The sequence below is a fragment of the Oryzias latipes genome, chromosome 13 (genome assembly GCF_053564925.1).
Source record: "Oryzias latipes strain Hd-rR chromosome 13, Olatipes_Hd-rR_3.1".
In the NCBI taxonomy this organism is placed as follows: Eukaryota; Metazoa; Chordata; class Actinopteri; order Beloniformes; family Adrianichthyidae; genus Oryzias; species Oryzias latipes.
The window spans coordinates 11,790,141-11,815,302 of record NC_136249.1 but is presented as its reverse complement, the minus strand read 5'-3'; positions in this window follow the sequence as shown (position 1 = coordinate 11,815,302).

Genomic DNA, 25,162 nt, shown 5'->3' with positions numbered 1-25,162 from the left:
AATTCAAACTCCTCCTGTTCACCTTTAACGCCCTCCATATCTCTCTGACCTCATCCATATTAAAACCCCTTCTCTGTCATGATCAGCTAAGCATGGAGGACCCAGATGCTGGAACCCAGAGAACGAGACAGGTAAGTGGCGGGTAAGAATGAGGGAGGTCCGGTAGTCCGAGGTGTATCCAGCGACTGTGACTGGTGGCGTGGCGGGAGGTACAAACGCGGTCTTCGTAGGATGAAGTCTCCGGAGGTTTTCCGTTAAGCGGTTCCTGAGTTCCACTGACGTCACTCGTGGCGAAGGTTTCCTGAGGCAGGAGAGCAAGGTAAGTCAAGGGCGAGAAACAAGACAGAGAACTTGACATAACCAGACTTGAGACCAGGCATAGTCACCATAAGGGGTAACGAACTGGCGTTGAACTGATGGAAGAGGTCTCTTTATAAACGGCAGCATTGATGAGGTTGAGTGACAACAGCTGGTGGAGGTTAGGAGAGGAGCAGCTGGAGGAGGGGGAGGAAACTGAACCAGGCACCATGACAGTACCCCCCCCCCCTTAACGACCAGCACGTGATGCTGTAGTATCGCGAGAGCCGACGAGAGGAGTGTGGTGAGTTTACTTGGCGGCGCGTAAGTTGTGAACAAACATTTTTGATTTATTTAATTACACCGCCATATTTAAATAATCCAGAAAGTTTAAAAAATAAAAATCTGAAAAAGTTTGTCAAGCATTTGCCAGCCTGGATGACCTGGAGGACCTGGAGGATCTGGAGAATTACATCGACGAGTGTTTCAATACCTGCCTCATGAAGAAATCCAACACCGCCACTCCGTCCACCAAACGCAACCGTCCCGAAGACTCCCCGGGGGCTGCCTCCTCCCCAGGCAGCAACATGAGTGATATCCTGGATTCAATTGATAAAAGGCTCTCCAGCCTTGATTGCCGTTTAAATCTGCTGGAGATCCTCCATAAGGAATTCCAAGGTCTGCGAGAGTCTCTGGAGTTCAGCCAACAGCAGGTGCAGGAGCTCGCAGCGGAGAACCAGGCCCTCAGAGAGACCGTGAAGATCTTGGGCCACGACACCGCCCGTCTCTCTGAGGAAAACCGATCCATCAAGGAAACCCTCCTGGATCTTCAGGCGAGGAGCATGAGGGACAATCTAGTGTTCGCAGGGATTCCAGAAGAGGCAGGGGAAGTCCCGGAGAACATTGTTAAGTCCTTTATAGAGGTCCACCTGAAACTCCCCAAGGAAGAAGTCCAGAAGATCTCCTTCCACAGGGTTCACCGGCTCGGAGGAAAAAGGCCGGACAATCAGCGTCCCCGTCCTATTGTTGCTAAATTTGAACATTATAAACAAAAGATGCAGGTAAAAAGCAGAGGGCGCGAGCTGAAAGACACACATTATAGCGTGAATGATCAGTTTCCAGGCGAGATCCTCCGCCGTCGGAAAATCCTCTTCCCGCTGAGGAGGAAGCACCTGTCTGCTGGAGCACGCGCGGTGGTTGCCGTTGATAAACTTTTTGTGAATGGCAAGCTGTTCCGGGACCCAGAGGTAACACCCTGGCTGTGCTGAAGGCTTTCAGAGGCGCACTGACATCTGCGCTGCCCAGAAGAAACCCGCAAACTTATTTAACTAGGAAATAATCGGATCATCAATAATCCACACCTCTCAGGAAAAGTGTTTTTTCTTTCTCTCACATTCATGTTTCTGTTGTTGTTTCGTTGTTTTTGTTTTTTGTTCTTTCTCTTTCCCTCTCTCTTTTCTCTTGTCCCCCCCCCTTCCCATGTCCTCATATGTGAATCAGGTAAAGTCAACGCAACCACGGTGAGTATTTATTTATGCACGGAACGGGCGCGCGCGCATACTAGCGCGCATAAGAGCATGCACACGCGATCCCGCACACACACGTTGATAAACTGCAAAAACCTCACTTAGGCTCACACAGGACGCACGTAACATGCAGCTCATAGCCAAGACACGTTCACCCACAACGCATAGCGCTTGTCAGTGTAGCAGGTACGCACAGCGGGCACGCGCACACGGACGGGCACACGCACTATTTAGCCTTGCACTCTCCCGGTTAGAACAGCTATGAGCAGTCTTAACATCGTTAGCTGGAATGTGCGTGGACTTGGTTCTGGGCCAAAGAGATTGAAAGTGTTAAATCACCTGAATGATCTTAAAGCAGATATAGCTCTGCTGCAGGAGACCCATTTATCTTTATCAGCTGGTCATCTCCTGTGCTGTTCCCAGTATCCAGCTATGTATTCTGCCAGTTTCAACTCCAAACAAAGAGGGGTTGCAGTTTTGATTAATAAAAATGTTACATTTACTCATAAGGATACATTTACTGACCCAGAAGGCAGATTTGTAATCATTAATATATCCATTCAGAATAAAGACTTTTGCATCGCCAGCATCTATGGCCCGAATGTTGACGACTCTTCCTTCTTTCACAGATTCTTCACCTCACTCTCAGTTCACTCTGACTCCACAATCATTATAGGAGGAGACGTAAACCTTGTTTTGGACCCTGAACTTGACAGACTCAGCACAGCAGCAAACCAGCGTACATGGCAGTCTGCAAGTATTCTAAAGCAGTACATGAATGATCTGGGTCTCTGCGACGCTTGGCGCTCATGTCATCCAAGCACTAAGGGGTTCACCTTTTTTTCTCCAGTTCACCATTCACAATCTCGTTTAGATTATTTATTAGTCAGTAACTCCCTTTTGAAAGAAATTAAAAGTTCCAACATTCATCCAATTATTATCAGTGACCATGCACCAGTTTCTGTTACTATTTCAAGGGAAGTACCCAGACCCTCGGGTTCAACCTGGAGGTTTAATACGTCTCTGTTAAAAGACCAGGAATTTATTGAATTCTTTAAAAAAGAGTGGGCAACCTTCTTAGAATTCAACGATACTTCTGAAATATCACCAAGTATTCTTTGGGAAGCAGCAAAAGCAGTCATGAGAGGGAAAATCATCTCTTATTCAACGCATAAAAAACGCAAGGAGAAAGCAGATTTATTAGAATTAGGAAATAAAATAAAAACTCTGGAGACTGCTTATGCTGCTTCTGCACAGGAACACATACTGGGCGACCTGAAAAATTTAAAACTGCAGTTAAATGACATCATCAATAAACAAACACAATTCCAGATACAAAGGCTTCGACTGGAAAGATATGAAAACTCAAATAAATCTGGCAAATTTCTAGCTAATCAGCTTAAAATTAATAAAGAAAAATCAACAATCACTTCGATTATGGACCAAACAGGGAATGTCACCCATGACCCGGTAAAAATTAATAATGCGTTTAAAGACTTTTATCAAAACTTATACACTCCACAGATCAATCCATCAGAACAAAGCATCAACTCATTTCTCAACAATATAAACCTGCCCAAGTTAAACGAAGATCAAATCACAAATTTAGACTCTCCGCTCTCGTTGTCTGAGCTTCATGAAGCTCTGTTACTTATGCCTAATGGTAAAGCACCAGGACCTGACGGCTTTCCTGCAGAGTTTTATAAGGAATTCTGGGAACAACTGGCACCAACGTTTTATAAAACGGTAAAATTTATCAATGAAAGCCAATCTCTACCACCTAACATGAACTCTGCCAACATTATCCTTCTTCTAAAACCAGACAAAGACCCCACGAGTCCTTCAAGCTATCGCCCCATTTCTTTAATTAATGCAGATGTAAAAATTATCTGCAAAGCACTAGCACAGAGAATAGAAAAAGTCACTCCTCACATAATTGACTTTGATCAAACTGGATTCATCAAAGGCAGACACTCGGATGACAATGTCCGCAGACTCGTTAACATAATAGACTTTGCCACCATCAAAAACCAGGAAATGACTATACTATCACTGGATGCTGAAAAAGCCTTTGATAGAGTAAATTGGAAGTTCCTCATTGCTGCCCTCCATAAGTTTGGGTTTGGAGAATCATTCATCAATTGGATCAAAATATTATATCACAACCCCAATGCATCAGTTAGAACTAATAAACAGACTTCCAACAGGTTTTTTCTTGGAAGAGGAACTAGACAGGGTTGCCCACTCTCCCCCTCGCTTTTTGCAATATTTATCGAGCCTCTAGCTGCAGCAATAAGACAGAATGAGAGTATTAAAGGAATTAAAACCAAACACAGCCATCATAAAATTAGTCTCTATGCAGATGACATATTACTGTTTTTAAGTAATATACATTCTGTAAATGAAACGGCAACAATCATTAATGAATTCTCTTCTATATCAGACTATTCCATTAATTGGAATAAATCTGTTTTATTACCACTGAACAGTAATGCGGAGCAAGGACTCACAATACCAGTTAAATCAGGCAATATAAAATATCTAGGTATTTATTTTTCCCCCAAAATATCAGAACTGGTGCTGCTAAACTACACCCCATTACTGAAAAACATACAGGACGACCTAACACGCTGGACCAACCTGCCTTTGTCCCTTATGGGCAAGGTAGCCACGGTTAAAATGAAAATCTTACCCAAAGTTAATTATCTCTTCTCAATGATTCCCACACAACCGCCATTAAAATGGTTCAAAACATTAGACTCATCCATATCAAGCTTTCTATGGAACAATAAACCTGCAAGAATTAGTCTAAAAACTTTATAATCTGCAAAAAGCTGTGGAGGATTAGAATTACCTAACTTCCACAATTACTTTCTTGCAAATAGATTACAATACATCTTAAAATGGTTAAAAAATAATCCAGAAACCAACTCATGGTTAGACTTGGAACAGGCGTTATGTGGAAAGATCAACCTGTCAGATCTTCCATTTATTAGTCAAATAGTTAAAAAACAGGATTGTTTCAAAAGTATTAATATAAATGCCACTTTAACAGCCTGGTGGGAATTTCTCAAAATATCAAAATCATCAATTCAACCGTGCAAAATGACACCCATCTGGAACAACCCAGACATCCTCATAAACAAAAAAATTATCCACTTCCCAGCTTGGCAAGCAGGGGGCATAAAACAACTAGAGCACATAATTATTGATAGAAGATTCATAACTCCCCAGGAACTTCAAGACAAACATGGAATATATAACTTCTTGGAATATCAGCAACTTAAATCAATTATTACTAAAAAGTTTAAATACAGAGACAACGATTTAAAGCTACCAGATGTAGTTACCACTCTGATCAATTTCTCAATGAATAAAACTCTCTCCAAAATATACAAACTTTTATGTAATTTAGATAACAATATTTCACTTCCGACAACAAAATGGGATGCGGATTTGAGCATCAGCACAGATGAAAGTTTTTGGTCAGAACTTTGTCTAAACACCTTTAAAATGACAAAAAATCCAAATCTGCAGCTAATCCATTTCAAAACTCTTCACAGAATTTACTACACTGGACAGAGGATGTTCAAGATGGGTCTCAGTAACTCAGACATTTGTCAGCACTGTGACAGTAATCTACCCGACAATTACATGCATGCACTATGGTTCTGCACGCCTGTCCAGGCTCTCTGGCAGCAGGTATGTGCCGATCTATCAGTCTGGCTTAAGGTTTCAATCACAGCTTCACCGTCACTTTGTGTGCTTGGTGACATGAGTGCCATCGATGTAGAAGGAGGATTAGGCTCTATCATTTTCATAACTCTTTGCATTGCTAAAAAAACTATTTTAATAAATTGGAAAAGCAAAAAAAATATAAATATAAGTCAGCACAGAAATCTGCTGCTTGATCATATCAGCTTGGAAAAAATGTCAGCCCAAAGTTCAAGTAACTTTGAAAGAATTCGGTCTCTCTGGTCTCCCATAGCTAACTCCGTGACTTAGGGGGTGGGGGGGGCATGGTCGTCGCTGCTCCTTGCCCTTCTGCCGTGGGCCGGGGTGGGGGTCGGGGCCTCCGGTGCCTGGCCGGGGGTGGTGGGGGCTCCGTTGGTCGGGGGGTCGGGTCCGGCGCCTGGGTGGGGCGGCCTGGGGCGCTGCGTGGTCCTCTGGGCTTGGGTGTGGGGGTGCGTGGTGGGGGGGGTGGGGTGGTGGTCTGGCTTGGCTTGGGGGGGTGGTCCCTTTGCCTGTGCTGGGGGGGGTTGGCGGGGGGCGCTGCTCGGGGGGGGGGGCCCAGCGGCGCTGGATGGGCTTCCCGTCTACACCTGGGGCTGGGATCGGCCCTTCCCTGGCTCTGGGGCGGGACGAGACAACCCTCTTGGGGCCCCCGGTCGCTCTGGGTGTCATCCGCTTCGGCTGCGGGGTCTGGGGGTGGGGTGGGGTGGGGGTCTTGTCGGCCCTGTCCTGTGGGGGGGCATTCTGGGGGAGGGGGGGGCCACTATTGGTACGGGGCAGGGGGGGTTGACGGGTCGGGGTCTCCGCTGAGGCCATCGGCGGTTTCCCCGGCCGGTTGGCTGCCTCGGTCCCGTCGAGGCCTGACCAGAGCTCTTCTAGGGCCGGCGTTTGGGGGTGGGGGCCTGGGCTTGCTCCGGGGGGGGCCGGCGCTTTCTGGCTCCCCTCTCTCTGTGTGGGGGTGGTGGTGCTGGGCCTGGGGTGTCTGCGCCTCCGGGGGTGGGGCCCCGGGGCTGGGTGGGCCTGGCCCCCTTGCTGGGGGGGGGGGGGGGCGGGGGACGGCTGTTTGACCACCGGGGGACAGTCTATCATCTGTCCCCAACTTACCCCCTTCCTCATATAACCTCATAATAGGGTGAGGGGGTGGGGGGCTTAGCCTGCGATGAGCCTTGGGGGGGGGGGGTTTACTAGGCAGTGACCCCCCTCCTGTGGTTGCCGTATGGAGTGGGCCCCCCCTCTTTCGGTTTTATTTGCACCTTAGACATGTAGGGCCCTTGGTAGGGGGGGTGCTTGGACATCACTGCCAGCAAGCAGCGGATGTCCTCCTAGCACCCTACCCGCCAATTTTAACCGCACCTTAGACATTTAGGGCCCCTTGGTGGGGAGGGTGAGGGGACGTCACTGTGAGTAATCAGGAGACGTCCCCTTAGTGCCCTACCCGCCAATTTTAACCGCACCCCCCTTAGTACACACACCCCTCCCCCCTCAATATATACATCCCAACATAAACACACACACATGCACACACACACTCTCTCAAACACACATACACGCACACACATTTTGCAAGGAAGGTGGGACCTAGGACCATCTGTCCCCTGCCTCTTCCCTGGTGGGGGGTACGGGCCCCTTTGCAACGGCGGCTGTGTCCCCGGGGGGCTGGCTTCCTGGGCCCGGCGGTGCTCTCTCCGCGCGGTGGGGGGGTTCACATTACATCTGAGCCGGGGGTGTTCGTGTCCCTGGGGGGTGGGTTCTGGTCCTTGCTCCTGAGTGCTGGGCCCCGCCAAATTTCCAACTGTGGCCGAGCCTGGTCGGGCCATATTTACAACACCCCTTGTGGGCCCTCTTTTTTCCCCGGGGTTCCCCCCTCCTGGGCGGGGGCGGCGGGCCCCTGCCTCGCTCCTCCCTGGACCAACCGTTGGCCGGGCGGATGGCTGCCTGGAGTGCGGAGTGGGTCTCCCTTGGGGGGTCCTGGCCCGTACCTGGGGTTGGGGCGGGGGGATGCCCGGAACTCCTGGGTGGTGGTGGGGTGCTCGTCTGGGGCTGTGGGCGTCCTTCTCCGGTGGGGCCCTGCGTTGGGTTCTCCCGGCGCGGCGGGGGGGCTGCTCTCCTGGTTGGGCTGGGGCGGCGCCCTCTTTCCCTCCGTGCCTCCCTGCTCTCTGGCTCTGGGGGCCTTGCGGCGGCCCTGCTGGCCCTGGCCTGGGTGGCGGGCTTGGTCGCCCGGGCGGCGGTTGTTCCCTGCCGGTTCCCGTGTGGTGTTGGGGGGAATCCGGCTGCCGCTGCTGGTGCGGTGGGGGTCTTGGGGTGGGGATGGCTGGGCACTCTCCCTCCTTCTTTTCACGTTCCACCATCCATTTTAGAAGAACATAAACACTCACCTGAGCACAGGTGTCAGCTCAACAGACTGAATGACTGAAATATTTCACACTAGTTGGTTTTAAGGCATAAGTATGCGTGTGAACACTATCTGTTTTGTGTACATGTCGACAGGTGGACATTTTTGCAACTAACAGGTGTGTTTATAACATTTGAGTGTGTGTGTGGACAGGCTCCGCCCTTTTTTTTTTTGTTTTTTTTTTTTTTTACATTTGAACCTTACCATAATGATTAACAACCAGTAAACTTGTTGCTTTATGCTGCTTCATGGTCTTATCCCCCTTCCCCTCCTATTATCACCCCCTACCCCCCCTCTCTCTAACGTCCCTCTTTCTTCTTCCCCTCTTTCCTTTTCCGTCCGGTCCAACACCAAAGATTTTCAGACATGTTTGAAATTAATAAAGTTTGGCCTCAATTACAAAAGGGGTTTATTCAGACATACCTTTGGTTTGTCTGAAGATTAATAACCCCTCTTGTTAAAGTAAAATATGTCCAACCCAAGAGGCCCTCAGCTCTCATCTGTCTGCCTAGCTGTTGGACAGGACAAGTTAAAAAAAAAAAAAAAAAAAAAAAAAAAAAAAAAAGGTTTCCTGAGGCAGGAGAGCAAGGTAATTCAAGGGCGAGAAACAAGACAGAGAACTTGACATAACCAGACTTGAGACCAGGCATAGTCACCATAAGGGGTAACGAACTGGCGTTGAACTGATGGAAGAGGTCTCTTTATAAACGGCAGCATTGATGAGGTTGAGTGACAACAGCTGGTGGAGGTTAGGAGAGGAGCAGCTGGAGGAGGGGGAGGAAACTGAACCAGGCACCATGACAGTACCCCCCCCCCCCTTAACGACCACCTCCTGGCGGTCCAGGACGCCGATCCGTGTGGGCGAGAAAGAAGTCACAGAGGAGTGTACGGTCCAATATCAGGGAGCGGGAGACCCAGGACCGCTCCTCTGGACTGTAACCCTCCCAGTCCACCAAATACTGATGGCCACGACCCCGGCGTCGAATGTTTAAAACATGACCGACCGTGTAGGTGGGAGCGCCGTCGATGAGCCGGGCGGGTGGCGGGGAAGCAGAAGGCGGGCAAAGCACGCTGTCCATGACAGGCTTGATCTGGGAAATGTGGAAGGTAGGGTGGACCTTCAGGGCCGCTGGGAGCCAAAGACGGATGCATGTGGGATTAAGGATTTTGTCAATGACATACGGTCCAATATAACGGTGGGCTTGTTTACGTGAGGTAGCCTGAATAGGAATATGCCGCGAGGAAAGCCATACCCTCTGACCTGGTTGATAGCTGGGACCCACCACCCTGTGGCGATTGGCGGATCGGCAATTCCTCTCCTTGGTTCGAAGGAGTGCAGCCTTGGTTTGCTGCCAAATGTCCTGGCACCACCGGAGATGATCCTGCACGGAGGGCACAGCCAGATCCAGCTCCTGAGATGGGAACAAGGGTGGTGGGTACCCGAGGGCAGCCTCAAACGGTGCGTTTCAGCAGAGGAGGGATGCGTGTTATGCGCATATTCTGCCCAAACCAGAAACTTGGACCAGTCAGAGGAATTACGATCCGCTAGGCAGCGAAGGGAGGACTCCAGTTCTTGATTGGCCCTTTCAGCCTGCCCGTTAGATTGTGGGTGGTACCCGGAGGTGAGACTGACCGAGGTCGGAAACGATGTCAGACGGGATTCCGTGATGTACCCAGCTGTACATAGCTATGTCTCCCGATGACACAAGACCAATAGAAGCACTTTTTAACTGTATTTTAGATGTGAAATTATGGATGGCAAATAATTTTCTGCAGCTCAACCAGGAAAAAACTGAAATTTTAGTTATCGGTCCTGAGGCCAAGAGAAACAGTTTCTGAAGCTACAGGAACTTTCATTAAGTCATTCAGAGACAGTCAGAAACCTGGGCGTTATTTTTGACTCTAAGCTGACTTTTATCCCCCACATAAAACAGGTGGTTAAAACTGTTTTTTATCATCTTAGAAATCTGGCTAGAGTCCGCCCACTACTCTCTCTTGCTAATATGGAGATGCTAATGCATGCTTTTATCATGAGTAAGATTGATTATTGTAACGCCCTGCTTGCTGGTCTTCCAAAAAACAACATTAGGAACCTTCAGCTGCTCCAAAATTCTGCTGCACGAGTTCTCACCGAGACCAGGAGGTGGGCTCACATCACCCCAATTTTAAAATCCCTGCATTGGCTTCCCATATGCTTCAGGATTGATTTTAAGATACTTCTAAAAGTTTTTAAATGTCTTAACGGTCTTGCGCCTTCTTATCTATCAGATCTTTTAGTAAAGTATGAACCCTCGCGGACCCTGAGATCCTCTGGCACTGGTCTGTTAACCATCCCGACTGTAAAAACCAAAACCTATGGAGAGGCTGCGTTTCAGCACTATGGCCCCCGTTTATGGAACAGTCTGCCAGAGGACCTGAGGGCAGCTGAGAGCATTAATGCTTTTAAGAAAAGGCTCAAGACCCATCTTTTTAATTTAGCTTTTAGCTAATTTTATTTTTATATTTATTTATTTTTACTCCTTTTATTTATCTATTTATTCAGTTATTTATTTATATGTATTAACTTATTTTTATTTATTTATTGATCCATTTTGTTTTGTTTTATGAACTTGCAATAGATTTTTAAAGCGTAATTTTAATTTACCTTATTTCAATTTTTTTATTGTTTTTATCAATATGTTTACTTTTTGATTCTCACTTTTATTTATTTTTCTTTCCAGTGCTTCCTCAGCTGGAACCTCTCCCTCTGGGTCGGCTGCTGTTCAGCCACTGCAGCTCTGGATGGGGACCTGCATCACCGCTTAGCTGTGGTGGAGCGGTCCCCACCTGTGATACTGCATCTGGCTGACTATGCGGCTGTTCACGGAGGGGGAGGTTCCGATTATCAGCGTTTGCAGCATCTTGTTCTTGTGCTCAGCCTATTTCTAATTGTCTTTCCCCATCAGTTTAAGGGTGGGAGGTGTGAAAGGAGTGGGGGGCTAGGTACAGGGATGGGGGCACTATTTATTTATTTATTTATTTATTTAGTAATCATCATGATTTTTTTTTTATATTTTGTTGTGCTTTAATGTAAAGCACTTTTTGTTATATTTTTATATGAAAAGTGCTTTATAAATAAAGTTTGATTTTATTTGATTTGATTTGATTTGATGCCGGAAGACATATTGGACCAGGACCTCTGCAGTTTCTGAGACGGATGGGAGCTTAGACAGGGGAATGAAGTGCACAAACTTGGTGAAACGATCGATGACCGTGAGTATTGCGGAATTACCCTGAGACATTGGCAGTCCGGTGACGAAGTCGACGGCGATGTGCGACCAGGGACGACTAGGAGTGGGCAGAGGATTGAGCCGACCTGAGGGCGGAGAACTGGACGAATTGGAGCAAGCGCAGGTGGAACAGGCAGCTACATACTTCTTAACATCTTTGCCCATGGAGGGCCAGAAGAACCGCCAGCGAAGGAGGTTAAGGGTCCTGGTGACACCCCCGTGGCAGTCAATACGGGAAGCGTGGGCCCAGGTTATGGCTTCGGACCTAAGGGATTCAGGAACATGGTACCAACGGGAGGATTAGGATGGTTAGGTTCCTCACCTTGGGCCTGTATGACCTTGGTCTCAATATCCCAAGTTAGGTTACCAATGATGCAGGTGTCGGGGATGATATTAGCGTCAGTGATGTCATGATCGTCTGTGGAGGAGTACATCCTGGAGAGGGCGTCCGGCTTGACATTGCAACTACCTGGACAGTATGTGATGATGAAGTTGAATCGGTCGAAGAACAGACACCAACGAGCCTGGCGAGAATTTAATCTTTTGGCTGAACGTAGGTAAGCAAGGTTTTTGTGATCTGTCCAGACGACAAAAGGATGGACCGCTCCCTCCAGCCAATGACGCCACCTCCTTAATAGCTAGTTTGATCGCTAGTAGTTCCTGGTTCCCGTCATCATAATTAAGCTCGGCTGGGGTGAGCTTCTTAGAAAAGAAGGCACAGGGTTTTAGTTTGCCTGTCTTTTCTCCACGTTGCGTGAGGACAGCCCCTACACCTGAGTCCGAAGTGTCCACTTCGAGCACCAATTGTCTAGTGGGATCAGGTTGTATGAGGATGGGGGCAGATATAAAAAGTCTTTTGAGAGTTTCGAAAGCGTCCTGAGCAGCGTAGTTCCAAACATAGGACTTGAGTGTAAACGTGAGTTGGGCTCTCTGTTTCTCCGGCCGACTCGTCACCATGGGAAGCCGAGCGTTCAGCTGCTCGGCTCCCAAACTCTGGAGTTCCCTCCCTCCTGATCTCCGTAACATAGACTCTCTGCCTACTTTCAGATCTAAACTCAAAATCCATCTGTTCATTTCTGCCTTCCCATCTTGATTCACTTTTTCATTTTATCTATTATTATGGCCCGCAGCAGCAGTCACTGACTGCAAGGACCATATTGTTTTCGCAGTTGGAACGACGACTTCGCCGCCTTTTTAGCGAGAATTTGACCCCCGCCGCATGCTCGAAAAGTCACCAAAACGTGCACACACCTGGGATAAATTGCAAATGAATTTTCCACAAAGTCAACGTCACCCCCCCCAAGACGATGACATCACGGCCAGCGATCCCGTCAAAAAAATGAATGGGCCGAAAATCGCGTATGGGGCCGAACAAAATGTACTTCAAAATACGGCCGCGAAACCAAGACACACGTGTCGGGGATATCCCAAAGATGTTTTGAAAGCATTATGGGACGGCCACATGACCTACGGCTTGGCGGGCATTTTGTGGCGAACTCTGAGAATTGGCGATTTTCGTGTTTTCCCACAATATGGGGAAAAGACACTTTTGTTTGAACGATTTTGACGCAATTGCACACACTTGCTGCCAGCTCCAGTCTACAAACATCCCAGAAGTGTCGTTGACCTTTGACCTTGGGAAAAGGCCGCCATCTGGAATTTTCTCAAAAAAGCACCTTTAGCACCAGATACAAACGAAAACTCGTCGTTGGAATTTTCATCAATCGTCTCATAACTTTTCGGGCACAAACGGTCAGCTACTCTGGACAAAATGTTGGAATTAGAAGTTGTAGATTTTGAACGGCGTGCGCGTGGCGAGCTAGCAACCGTTGCCATCTTGGCTAGCTCGCACATTTTTCATCGGAATGTCGTGAAGAGGAAATATGCGATTCCTTGGCCCGCGCTGAACAAAACGATGCTACGCACGACAAGATCGATAAAGGAATGTGGGCGTGGTAAGCAAAAAACCGTCGCAAAAAAATGTGCCGACTCGGCAAAAACGAAAAAATTCGGAACTTTTTTTTTGAGAATCGACTAACGAAACCAATATACCCTTGTCGGCGATATCCAAAGGACGTTTTGAAATCATTACGGGATGGTGACACGACCTACGGTTTGGCGGCCATTTTGTGCCAAAATCTGCCATTTTGCGTTTTTCGCGTGTTTCCACAATATGGAAAAATGAACTTTTTTTCGAGCGATTTTCACGAAATTTGACTCACATGTTGCTAGAGCAAGTCCACAACTACCTCTGGAGTTTCGTCCACCTTTGACCTCGGGAAAAGGCCGACATCTTGAATTTTCTATAAAAAACACCTTTATCACCAGATTCAAACGTAAACTTGTCATTGGAATTTTCATCGATTGTCTCGAAACTTTTTGGGCATCAATGGCAGGCTACTGTGGAAAAAATTTTGGAATTAGAAGTTGTAGATTTTGGACGGTGTGCGCGTGGCAAACTAGTAAAGTGGCGCACTGTTATAACTCCCTCGCATTTCAATACAATACAGTGAAAATTGAATGCATGCATTCATGCCTGAAACAGAATACATTGAAAAACACTGGATATGGACGTTTAAGGAATGTGGGCGTGGTTAGCATAAAACCACTGTTGCTAAGGACAACAAAAAGTTTACTTTTACCGATTTGTTTGAAACTGACATCAATCTGTTCGTCCTCCCGAGGGGACCAAAACATAAAATGGTTGCTATGGAGATAAAATCAACAGAAAAGCCGCCATTTTGGAAAAAGTGGGTTTTTTTTATCAACTTATGACATATAGCTCTCACCAATGGAGGAATGTGTTTTACAGAGTTGATTGATGATGCTGATCGCTATGCTAGCACTTTTGGCCAAATTAGCATAGTTAGCATAATAAGCAAAATCAGCCTTGACTAGCTTTTAATTTGTGGGCGGTGAGGGCGGTGAGGGCGGCGGTGGTGCGTAGAGTTCTGCGTAGAAGGCGGGTTGCATCTGCGGGCCATACAACGCCGCTTGCAGCTTTAATTTTTATTGTGCTTTTAATGTCTATTTTTAAACTTTGTTTTGTAAAGTGTCCTTGGGTTTCTTGAAAGGCGCTTTAAATAAAATGGATTGTTATTATTATTATTATGAAAACGTGACAGTGTAAATCCCTGATGGAAGTGCCACTAAATCAAAAAAATTTAAGCCCATTTGGAGTTTAAAAACCTTGTCAACTTTTGTTTAGCAGGAAAAAAGCCTATTGCAATTTGTTGGTACATTGTTGACAACTTTTTTTTTTTCTGTTTTACACCCATTCTTTGTTTCATATTCAACAAACACCTGGAATCTTTGAAACCTTAACCCTTGTGCTATCTTAGATGACCCCACCCTTACTTTGACGTGTTCTCCCTACCATGACAAAGGTGGATAAAGGTGGAAAGATTTCATGTAATCCATGGACACCAGTGAGGTTCACAAATCATTGAAGAAAAAAGGTTCAGCGCACTGTCTAGTGGGCCTAGATGACCCATCTCCAAATGGTAAAGTGCCTAGGATAGCACACAAGGGTTACAGACCCACTCCAATGACAATAATGTTTTTGATGTTTTTATGTCTTTGTGTAGCATTTGTCTCACAATGTAGATAAACATAGATAAAATAATTTGAGATTAGAACTGCATATTCATTCGCAAGATGGCCGACAGTGCAGCAGGTCTGACGTGAGCTCCGATAAAATCTTAGTCTGGTGCTTATAATTACGTGCTTATCTGCTCAACACTTACTTGGGCTGCATACATGCTTGGCTGATTCTTTTTGAATTTGTCTATTGACATTGTGCATTTTGACCACAAGGATTTGGATATGGGTCAACCTGTGACAAACAAAACCTTGGTAGAGACTCGACAGAAGTTTAAGAATGAGATGTTGGTTGTTTATAAGATGTTCAGTTCTTTGTCATTTTACTTGTCCGTGGGCTAACACATTTCCTCTCCTATCTACATTTATCACTTTCATCCTCCTTCAAGAGCTATTCTGCAGATTAGTGGTACATCATTCCTCTGATATGCATTTGATGTCATTCATTTTTCATTTAACTACAAGAAACGCTGCTTGTCATTTTTTCTTAACCACATGAAATCAGAATGTATTCATTCATTAATTCATCCATTTTCTATTCCGTTTTTCCCTTTCGGGGTCACGGGGCTGCCGGAGCCTATCCCGGCCACTTGTGGGCGAAGGCAGGGGACACCCTGAACAGTTTGCCAGTCTGTCGCAGGGTAGAATGTCCTCACACACCCATTCACTCTCACACTCACAACTTGGGACAATTTAGATTAACCAATTAACCCATGAAGCATGTTTTTGGACGGTGGGAGGAAGCCGGAGACCCCGGAGAGAACCCACGCATGCACGGGGAGAACATGCAAACTCCACACAGAAAGGTCCCCCATTGATGTTCTGTTTCAGGTCCCCCAGCCAGGACTTGAACCAGGGGCCTTCTTGCTGTGAGGCAAGAGCGCGGTGGTTTGTTCACTACATTCTTTGTTTCAGAATGTAGTGAAACAAAAAAGGCTCCAGATTATCAATTAAATATTCATACAAACATGAGAAATACAAGACTTTGTTTGTTTGGTATGTGAACAGTGATATGAGAGAATTCCGTAATACAAGTCCAAGAACGGTCTCAACGTTTTAAAACTCATGTTTCAATGAATGTTTTATTTACACATTTTTATTACAGGACTTTAAAACCACCGGTGGGGAAACAGAAACAGGCATGTACTGTGTCACACTACAGCAATAAAAAATCAAGAAGCAATTCAAAGCAATTCGTTCATCTTTGCACGATTTAAACTCTAAAGATTCATCTTTGCCTTTAAAGAAGAAAAATATTTGATTAGAGACACCTTCTCAGCAAAGCACCCATGCTGTTCAAGTTTACTTTACAAATGCCATTGATGGAAAAAATTAAAAAAATAAAAACCATTTAAAACTTTAAGACCAAAGCTGTCACTGGTGTCACTTAACACAACCTTTAACTTTCCATAACTCTTTGACAGAAAACGTGAACAATGAAGCAAAGGACAGAAAAAGCCCAAATGCGACTTTATCTTTGTGTTTTATTTTACCTTTTATTTGCACCATTCTTTTTAAAATATGGCTCTTCATTTTAATTTTTAATGGGATTTTGCTCTTCAAAACAATTGTTTTACAATTCATAATTCCTATTTTTACAGCTCAAGCTGTTATTTTGTTTGTCTTAAGGCTTTGTCCTAACTGGAAGCTAATTTTTATTCCCTTCCCTGAATCTAATTAATTTGTTTCATATTTTTCTTCCATAAATCTAGTTCATTGGTCCTACTGTAAAGCTAAATCCTATTTTTCTGCCCTAAATCTAATTATTTTGTCCTACTAGAAAGCTAAATTTATTTACTTTTTAATTATCCTTTTTTGTCTAAATGCAGCCACACATGTGAAGACCTCTGTGTGCGACGGGGGTTGTGGGCAGAAATGTGAAGCTGTTCCCCAATATGCTGCATGCAGTTGGCCCTTATTCTGTGCTGTGTGTTTGGTCAAACTTGGCAGAAAGTGCGTTTTTGGAAGTGTTTTTGGACTTGCCATGTGTGTGTTTTGGTTGTCCAGAACGCCAAAGTTTCTTGCCTTGGGGAAAGAAATGTCTTCTGCCTTTCTATGTCTTTTTTCAAGCAAAGGGATTTTGTCTTGTGTTTCCTTCCTGGGGTAGATACAAGGAAAACGACTCCCCAAAGGCAGAGGGTTTACATTTTCATGACTCTGCTTTATGAATAGAGTGTCCTTTGTCACTTTCCCTTTAATAGGACCTCTACTTTCAGTGGCTGGGTCAGATATGTTCTGATAATCTGGACCTCGTCTCTCAAGGAGTTTTATCCGTCTTTGAAGCAGAAGATGCTTGTCCTGGTCCAGCTGTTTTTCAACCTGTTGGCAGAATCGTTTGTCTTCCGCCTTTATTGTCGCTTCTTCTGCACATTTGTGGGAGACCTGTTTGAAATTATATTCATTGACAAACCTTTGCCGTTCCCTTCGGTCCCTCTTTTGTTGAGTCATGTCTTGAAGATGCTCTTCTGACTCTTTGAGCAGGCGCTTGGTTTCTTGGTAAGACAACTGCTTACTTCTTTCCCTTTCCTTAGCTTTCCTTTCAATTTCGGAATGATTTATTTTTTTTACTGACCAAACTGCAGCCATTTGTTTTTCCCTGAGGTCATTTTCTAATTTCAGTTGCTTGGCCTCATCCTCCTTAGCCTTTTGAAGAATCCGCTCATTTTCTTTGCGTTCCCTCTCTTGAGCTATTCTCATGTTGCCTGCAACGTATTGACCAACTGATTCGAGGTGACGTATGCGATTTTCCATCCTTTTTTTCTTTTCCCTTTCCATTTGATCAGCCAGTTGCTGTTTTTCTTTGCTGATCTGTTTCGCTTCCAATTCAGTCAACTCGTTCAATCTGAGCCTCATTTCTCTGGCTTCTCTTTTTTCTTGGATGCCATCAAGTTGACTTTTTCGAAGCTCTATTTTGTGGATGGCTTGTCTCTCCCTCTCATCACACAAGTCTTGCTTGTACTGTTCATGGAGGTCGTCTAAGTGTTGCTTAAATCTTATGTCCTCCACTTTAGCTCTTCTTTTCCTTTCCTGTTTTGCTGTGATCATTTCATCATTCACTTGATTCACAGAAAGAGCTTTTTCCCGTTTTCTCCTCACTAGACAAGCCATCTCTTTTTTGTAAAGGCGGAGATTTTGGTCGTCACGTTCCCCCTCCAAAACTTTCTGGTGTCTCTGCAGCTCTTTCTTTTCCGCTTTGGCTTCAATCATTGCATTGATGGATGGCAAAATTTCTTTTTGATGCCATGCTTGCCTAAAGCGGCTTCTTTGAATTAAAGAACTGTCCCAGTCCATCTTTACTGAAAATTTCACTAACACCTCAAGACGCTTGAGCTGAGTTACGAGGGTATATTTATAAACTTTTTCTTTTGCAGTTGAAGATGTCATATGAAGTCATGTGAAAATATTTTCCATCAAATGACAGCTTTTGATGTCATATTGAATCACAATACATTATGCATGACTAAATATGACATCATCCTATGTGGAGAACAGCAGCTTGAGATGATGTCATATTTATTCTAGCAAAATGTGTGCTGACTACACAGTTAATTGCTTTGATGTATTTATTTATTATTTTTTATTTTTGGTTGGTTGTTAGAGATGTGGGGTTGCAAACTTTGCTCAACTCTCCTATCAAGTAAGTCTAAATTATTGGGACAAAGGTTTATGTAATTGCCACCTCTGGACCTGGCAAATTTTCTTTTCTGAAAAGGATTTCCCCTTTTTTAGGTTTTTCAGGTTCTCATCAGTGTGTCTCCAAGCCTGAGCACTTCTCATAGTCCAGGCTCTGCTTTAATGGCTTCAACAACATCTGTCCAGGGCTAAACATCCTCATCACAAAATGTATGTAAAGACAGCTTGCCACTAAAAAGTGACAGCATAAATTCCTGATGGAAGTGGCACTAAATCAAAAGAATTTTAAGCCCATTTGGAGTTTAAAAGCCTTGTTAACTTTTGTTTAGCAGGAAAAAAGCCTATTGCAATTTGTTGGTACATTGTTGACAACTTTTTTTTTTTTTCTGTTTTACACCCAGTCTTTTTTCTATATTCAACAAACACCTGGAATCTTTTCAACCTTAAAGACCCACTCCAATGAAAATCATGTTTTTGATGTTTTTATGTGTTTGTTTGGCATTTTTCTCACAATATAGATCAACATAGATAAAATAATTTGAGATTAAACCTGCATATGAGTATTTGTTTATTCAAATTATTCAAATGAATTCGCTTGTGATGTAGAAACTGCAAAAGGGGGGCCATGAGCTCCATTCTGATGTTGACTTACTGTCAGATAGAGACTTTCATGTCTCTTTATTTTCTTCGTCTGAGCTGGCATCTGGCTCAAGTGTCAGAATCTAAGCCTGGATTCTGACACTCCAAAAATATGGCTGCTCTTCCACACCTTTCCTTTCATTCTTGCAGACACTTTTTATGTCCCACATCACAACTGAAACCTTCCTCCACCCTTTCAAGCTATCCTACATCTTTTCACCACTGATGGAAAGCTGTCAATACGGCACAAGTAGTAGAATAATGACAATCCACTTCAGTCAGTGATTGCATTTGAGTTTGATGTAAATGTTGAGACTCAAAGATCAAACAAAGAACTAAAAGCAAAAGGCCATAAGAAGGATCCATAGAGATGTTGACCATATAGCTTGAAATTACTTTGTTCTTGTCAGACTCATCATTGACCCTCAGAGTCATCATTTCAGCCTGTTGCATTAGTTTTTAAAAACATACTACCTGTATTAGTTCAGGAGAGAACTTCTTAAACCCTGCTTTCACATGGAACTTTTAATTGAGCCAATCAGATTTAAGGTCTAAATTTAACATTAAATGTATTCACCTGTCCTTAAACAGACAACAGAACCATCATTCCATCAGTAAAAGCCATTACACTCTCATGAAATTTAGGTAGCAAAGTATCAAAGTATTTACCAATCCCACAATGTTGCTGAATTATGCCAGGCAGCTACTTAAAGGACTTTAACGGCTTGAAAATCTGTCCCCAGCTCCCATCTGTGTCAACTTAAATTTTCCAACTTTCCCCGCTTTCCATGTAATGCACAAAATATATACATGGAAACTGTGTGCATCTCTGTTTGTGCTCATCAAATAAGGCAGGAATCTCATCAAATGCTTCAGCAGTCTAACAGCAGAAGTTAATGAGATGTGTGAGGGGCTGCATTGGTTTGGGAAGGCGAGTATATGAGAACACGACGAGGTGTAAAGTTTATGACAGTCTGGGGCTCCTGCATTATTCATGCGGCCGAGCGCCAGCATCTGTATTTCAAGAGACTTTTATTATGCACTGCTGAGATGGACAGGTCGTAGATGAAAGGAATCTGCATGATCTCCACAACTTTAAGATGCAGATGAATTAATCGGCCTCATAAGGTTCAAAAGTTCCCTGATGCACAGATCCGTGATGACGTTGATGACATGTGGAGTACACACCACGGTGCACTAAATGATAAACATACATTCCTTTTAAAACTTTGTCTGTTTACCAACTAGAGACACAGCATTGAACACAAAGATTTTCGCTACATTTTCCCAAAACCCAGGAACGAAAAGATTTATAGTTTCATTTTTGAAATTCTAAATCAGATGTTGGGATGCTGAACTTTCTTTTGCAAAAACAAAAACACTCACTAATATTTATTTAATTTGCAGGTTATCAAGTGGCCAATGGTGGCGGTGGGGTCATGGTATGGGCAGGCAAATGAAGGAAGAACACAGGTGAGTTTTATAGATGCCATTTTGAATCCACAGAGATGCAATGATCCTGTGACCCATTAATGTCCCATACATTCAAGAACATTACCTCATGTTGAAGCATGATAATACACAGCTCCATGTTGCATCTGCACACAATTCTTGGAAACTGAAAAAAATTTAGTTCTTGCATGGCCAGCATTATCAGCCAGCATGTTTGGTATGTTCTGGATCTGCGTATACAACAGCATGTTCCAATATCCAGCAACTGTGCACAGCTGTTGATGAGGGGTGGCCCAACATTCCACAGGCCACAATCCACAACCTCATCAACTCTGTGGGCTTTTATTGTCACCAGTCTAAGGCACACCTGTGCTATAATCATGTTGTCTATTCAGCACCTGTGGTATTATCTCAAAGAAGAAGTGCTCACAATCTCAGATTTGTGAACAATATTTGAGAGAAATGGTTATTTAGTGTATGTAGAAAAAGTTTCATATCTTTGAGTTCATCTCATGACAAATGAGAGCAAAACAAAAGTGTTGCGTTTATATTTGTGTTCAGTGTGTGTTTCTTCTACTTTTAGAGAGTTCTTTATCGCTGTAACACAAGGTTTTCTGTGGTTGTCCTGACCGTTTTCTGGACCAAATCATGTGGGCAATGGCTAAATCAGTGAGGCTTAGGATTGAACCAACAACCCACTTCTTGGCATAGAGAGACATTTTGTAACTTAGCACCTGTTGACCCCTTTCTTGTTGCTGATAATATCAACCACTGCCAAGATAGGGGAAGTTGTGTTCCTCCACTTCGTCAGTGCAATCTTGAACATTGTTTGTGTGATTACCTCTTTTTAACCCTTGTGCTATCTTAGATGACCCCACCTTTACATTGATGTGTTCTCCCTACCATGACAAAGGTGGAAAGATGTCATGTAATCCATGGACACCAGTGAAGATCACAAATCATTAATGAAAAAAGGTTCAGCGCACTGTCTAGTGGGTCTAGATGACCCACTCCCAATGTTAAAGTGCCTAGGATAGCACAAGGGTTAAAAAAACAAAAAGTCATATATCATATTATTCTATTTGAGAAATGGCTTTGATCTACAATTGGCCATCAGTCCTAGTTGGAATGTGTCCACACATTCCGCTTTACAGTTAGTTATGTGCAGAGGATTAATCCAATAGAGGGAAAAGCTCAACTAAGACTGTGACTGGAAGAGGTGTGTGTGTGTACACGCATCCTTGTGTGTGTTTGTTTGTGCGAGATGGTATTCTGTTTGAGACAAGTCAAGCATAACTTTGTCAAGACTCTGAATATGAATGAGCAGGCTTCAGTCCCACATCAAACAAATGTTTCTGCTGCTGCTTGAGACACAAACGGCCACACGTATGCAAACATAACTAAAACAAGAGAGAGCACATACAGACCTCCTGAGCATATCAGAGTATAAGAGCCCAAACAAAACTTTAAATTGACTTTTGTCATCAGTGGCCACAGCGCCTCCACTGCTTTCACTTGGCTGCACTGACATGTTAGTTGGTGCCACATGTGATTTGATGTGAAATCAGAAATGCTGCAACCCTGAGGAGACATGCTGCCAGGTCAAACTAATGTACAAGTTGGCTTCACTCCAGTTACTATGCTTGAATTAGACCAGCAAGTGAAGTTACTGTGTTCTTAACCCTTGTGCTATCCTAAGAACCCACCTTTACATTGATGTGTTCTCCCTACCATGACAAAGGTGGAAAAATTTCATGTAAACCCATGGACACCAGTGAAGATCACAAATCATTGAAGAAAAAAGGTTCAGAGCACTGTCTAGTGGGTCTAGATGACCCAACTCCCAATGTTAAAGTGCCTAGGATAGCACCAGGGTTAAATTCAACAATTTTTCCTTGACTGCCAAGTCAAAAAGTCAGATTTCATATCAAAATAATTGTGTCAAAAATGTTCTTCATATTTTTGGCATTTTTTTTTTTTTAGTTGGCCCCTGTCAGTCCCTCCAGGTCCATGTTAATTATCATCCATACATCTTCTACCGTTTTATCCCTTTCGGGGTCACGAAAGGCAGGGGACACCCTGGACAGTTCCTGGGTATAGGGGCGAAAGACTAATCGAACCATCTAGTAGCTGGTTCCCTCCCTCAGGATAGCTGGCGCTCGAAGTCTCACAGTTTTATCTGGTAAAGCAAATGATTAGAGGCCTTGGGGGGAAACGATCTCAACCTATTCTCAAACTTTAAATGGGTATGAAAGTTTGCAATCAGGGTTGCCAATTGAAACCAGAGACTGGATGGGGAGAACATGCAAAGTCCACACAGAAAGGTCCCCCATTGATGTTCTGTTTCAGGTCCCCCAGCTGGAACTTGAACCGGGGTCCTTCTTGCTGTGAGGCAAGAGTGCTAACCACTGCCCCACTGTGCAGCCATCCACAGCTGGCTAACATGTCAGTGCAGCCAAGTTTCACTTCTGCTAATTGTCTTGTGATCAGTTCTTCAATGTCAGGCCATCTGCTCTGTCACGCTTGTTGCTCTCTTGGTTTCATCATGTTTAAGTTTATTTATTCAATCTTTAAGTCTCTGCTACCAAGCCCGGTCTCCCACATATTGGGTCCTACTCCGCCACCAGTTCCTGACAGCTCACTGCTTTATTATTGACAATTCTGGTGGAGGAAGGTGGATTCTTTTTTATTCATTAGTTTATGTTATCCTTCCACTCCCTTTCAAGTAATCTTTGATTTAATGTCTACTTATCCTAAGTTTGATACGTCTTTGTACAAATGTATAACTGATGATTGAATTGTTTTGTGCATTGTCTTTGCTTTGATTGCTTGAAATAAACCATTTCAAATAAAATCAAAATAAAATTAATTTATTTTGACTTCATAAGAGTTCAAATTTGTGCACGTTATGAGCCCAGTTGTTTGATTACCTCCTTCCCACTTTAACCCTTGTGCTATCTTAGATGACCCTACCCTTACATTGACGTGTTCTCCCTACCATGACAAAGGTGGATAAAGGTGGAAAGATTTCATGTAATCCATGGACACCAGTGAAGATCACAAATCATTGGAGAAAAAAGGTTCAGCGCACTGTCTAGTGGGTCTAGATGACCCAACTCCTAATGTTAAAGTGCCTAGGAGAGCACAAGGGTTAAAGTTAACAATCCAACAGCTTCCGTCGGAGATCAGTTGTCCGGTGTAAACATGTCTACCTTCAATACCAACAAAGAAGTAGTACTACTAACAAAAATCCTGCAGAGTGTTATTTGAAATAAGTTATTTATTTTTTTACAAATCTGTTTAAACTATTTTTCAAATATGCACAACCTGTAAAATGAAAGTGATACTTATTCCACTTCTTACAACCCATTGCAAAAAACAAAAGCTAAAAATGACAGGGCCCTGCAACAGTTTGGGGACCTGTCCAGAACGTCCCCTGCCTTTGCCCACAAGTTGCCTGTAACTGTGATGAAAGCGTGCATCAGTTCATCAGCTCATCCAAAATCTGTATCTAGCTAAATCAAATGGAGCTGCTTTTTTAAAATTTGAGTTCTGCTGACCCTGAAGACCATGTGCTTTGTTTTAAAACTGGTAGAAGTTACAGTTTTTAGAAATAGTTCCTGCAATCTGTCATTGTGTTGCCCTCAGCAGTCATCTCAGAGGTTAGTCTGCTGTGGAGAGTTGTAGGAATCTGAACTTTAACATTGGGTTTAGCTTACATGTGCAACAAAAATCTGAAACATGTGTGCCAGTGAAAAAACTTCACAAACTAAAGAACCAACTCGGGATACATGGGATGCAGCTTTTGTTGTTTGATGTTAAAAGATTTGGACCAGTGACTGAGATACTAGCAGTGCAACAACCTTTAGCAGAAAAATCTTAACATAAAGAGCTTTAAAAGGACTTGGTAACACTAAAATGCTGCCTTGGAGAAAAGAATAATAAAACCCAAATTCAAATTATTAGTTGAACTTTTGCTTTATTACCAAAAAAATTAGGACACCTTAGGCCTGATTTCCACTGGTCTGTCTGCTGTGCGTCTCTGTTGCGTTGACAAAAAAAAGAGCGTTCTTTAATCAATCAGAATGTTTAAATCGCCTCCATCACGTCTTTGCTGGAGTTCGTCTCTCTGCAACAAAAGCTTTGTGCAGGCATTCCATTTCCTATTTACACTTCGTCGACAGTTCGTCGATTTTGAGGCTTCAAGCCAGAGAAATGGGAAGCAGGTCCAGGTTTTAAAATGAAAACGTCCGTGGTACTTTCAAAATACTATTTTTTCAATTTTAATACACGTTAACACTGCAATTAACACCAACATCCATTTTTGGCATGGACAAAAGAGGTTTAATTCTAAAGGTGCAAAAGCTAAACATGCGTTTTACAAGCACTCAGTGAGGGAGGATAGGGCATGAGGACCACAAGCAAAGAAAGCGGGACAAACAAAGGGGGGTGAAGAGACAACAGAGACAATGTAAACTAACTGACAGTCGTGAGACAGACTCCCCACACAACACAAGAGAGACGCACTGCAGACAGACCAGGGGAAATCAGCGGTTAGCCCCTCTTTACAGACATTTGTGAGATGGTTGGTGTGGGTATCAGGCAAACTTTAGGCATGTACA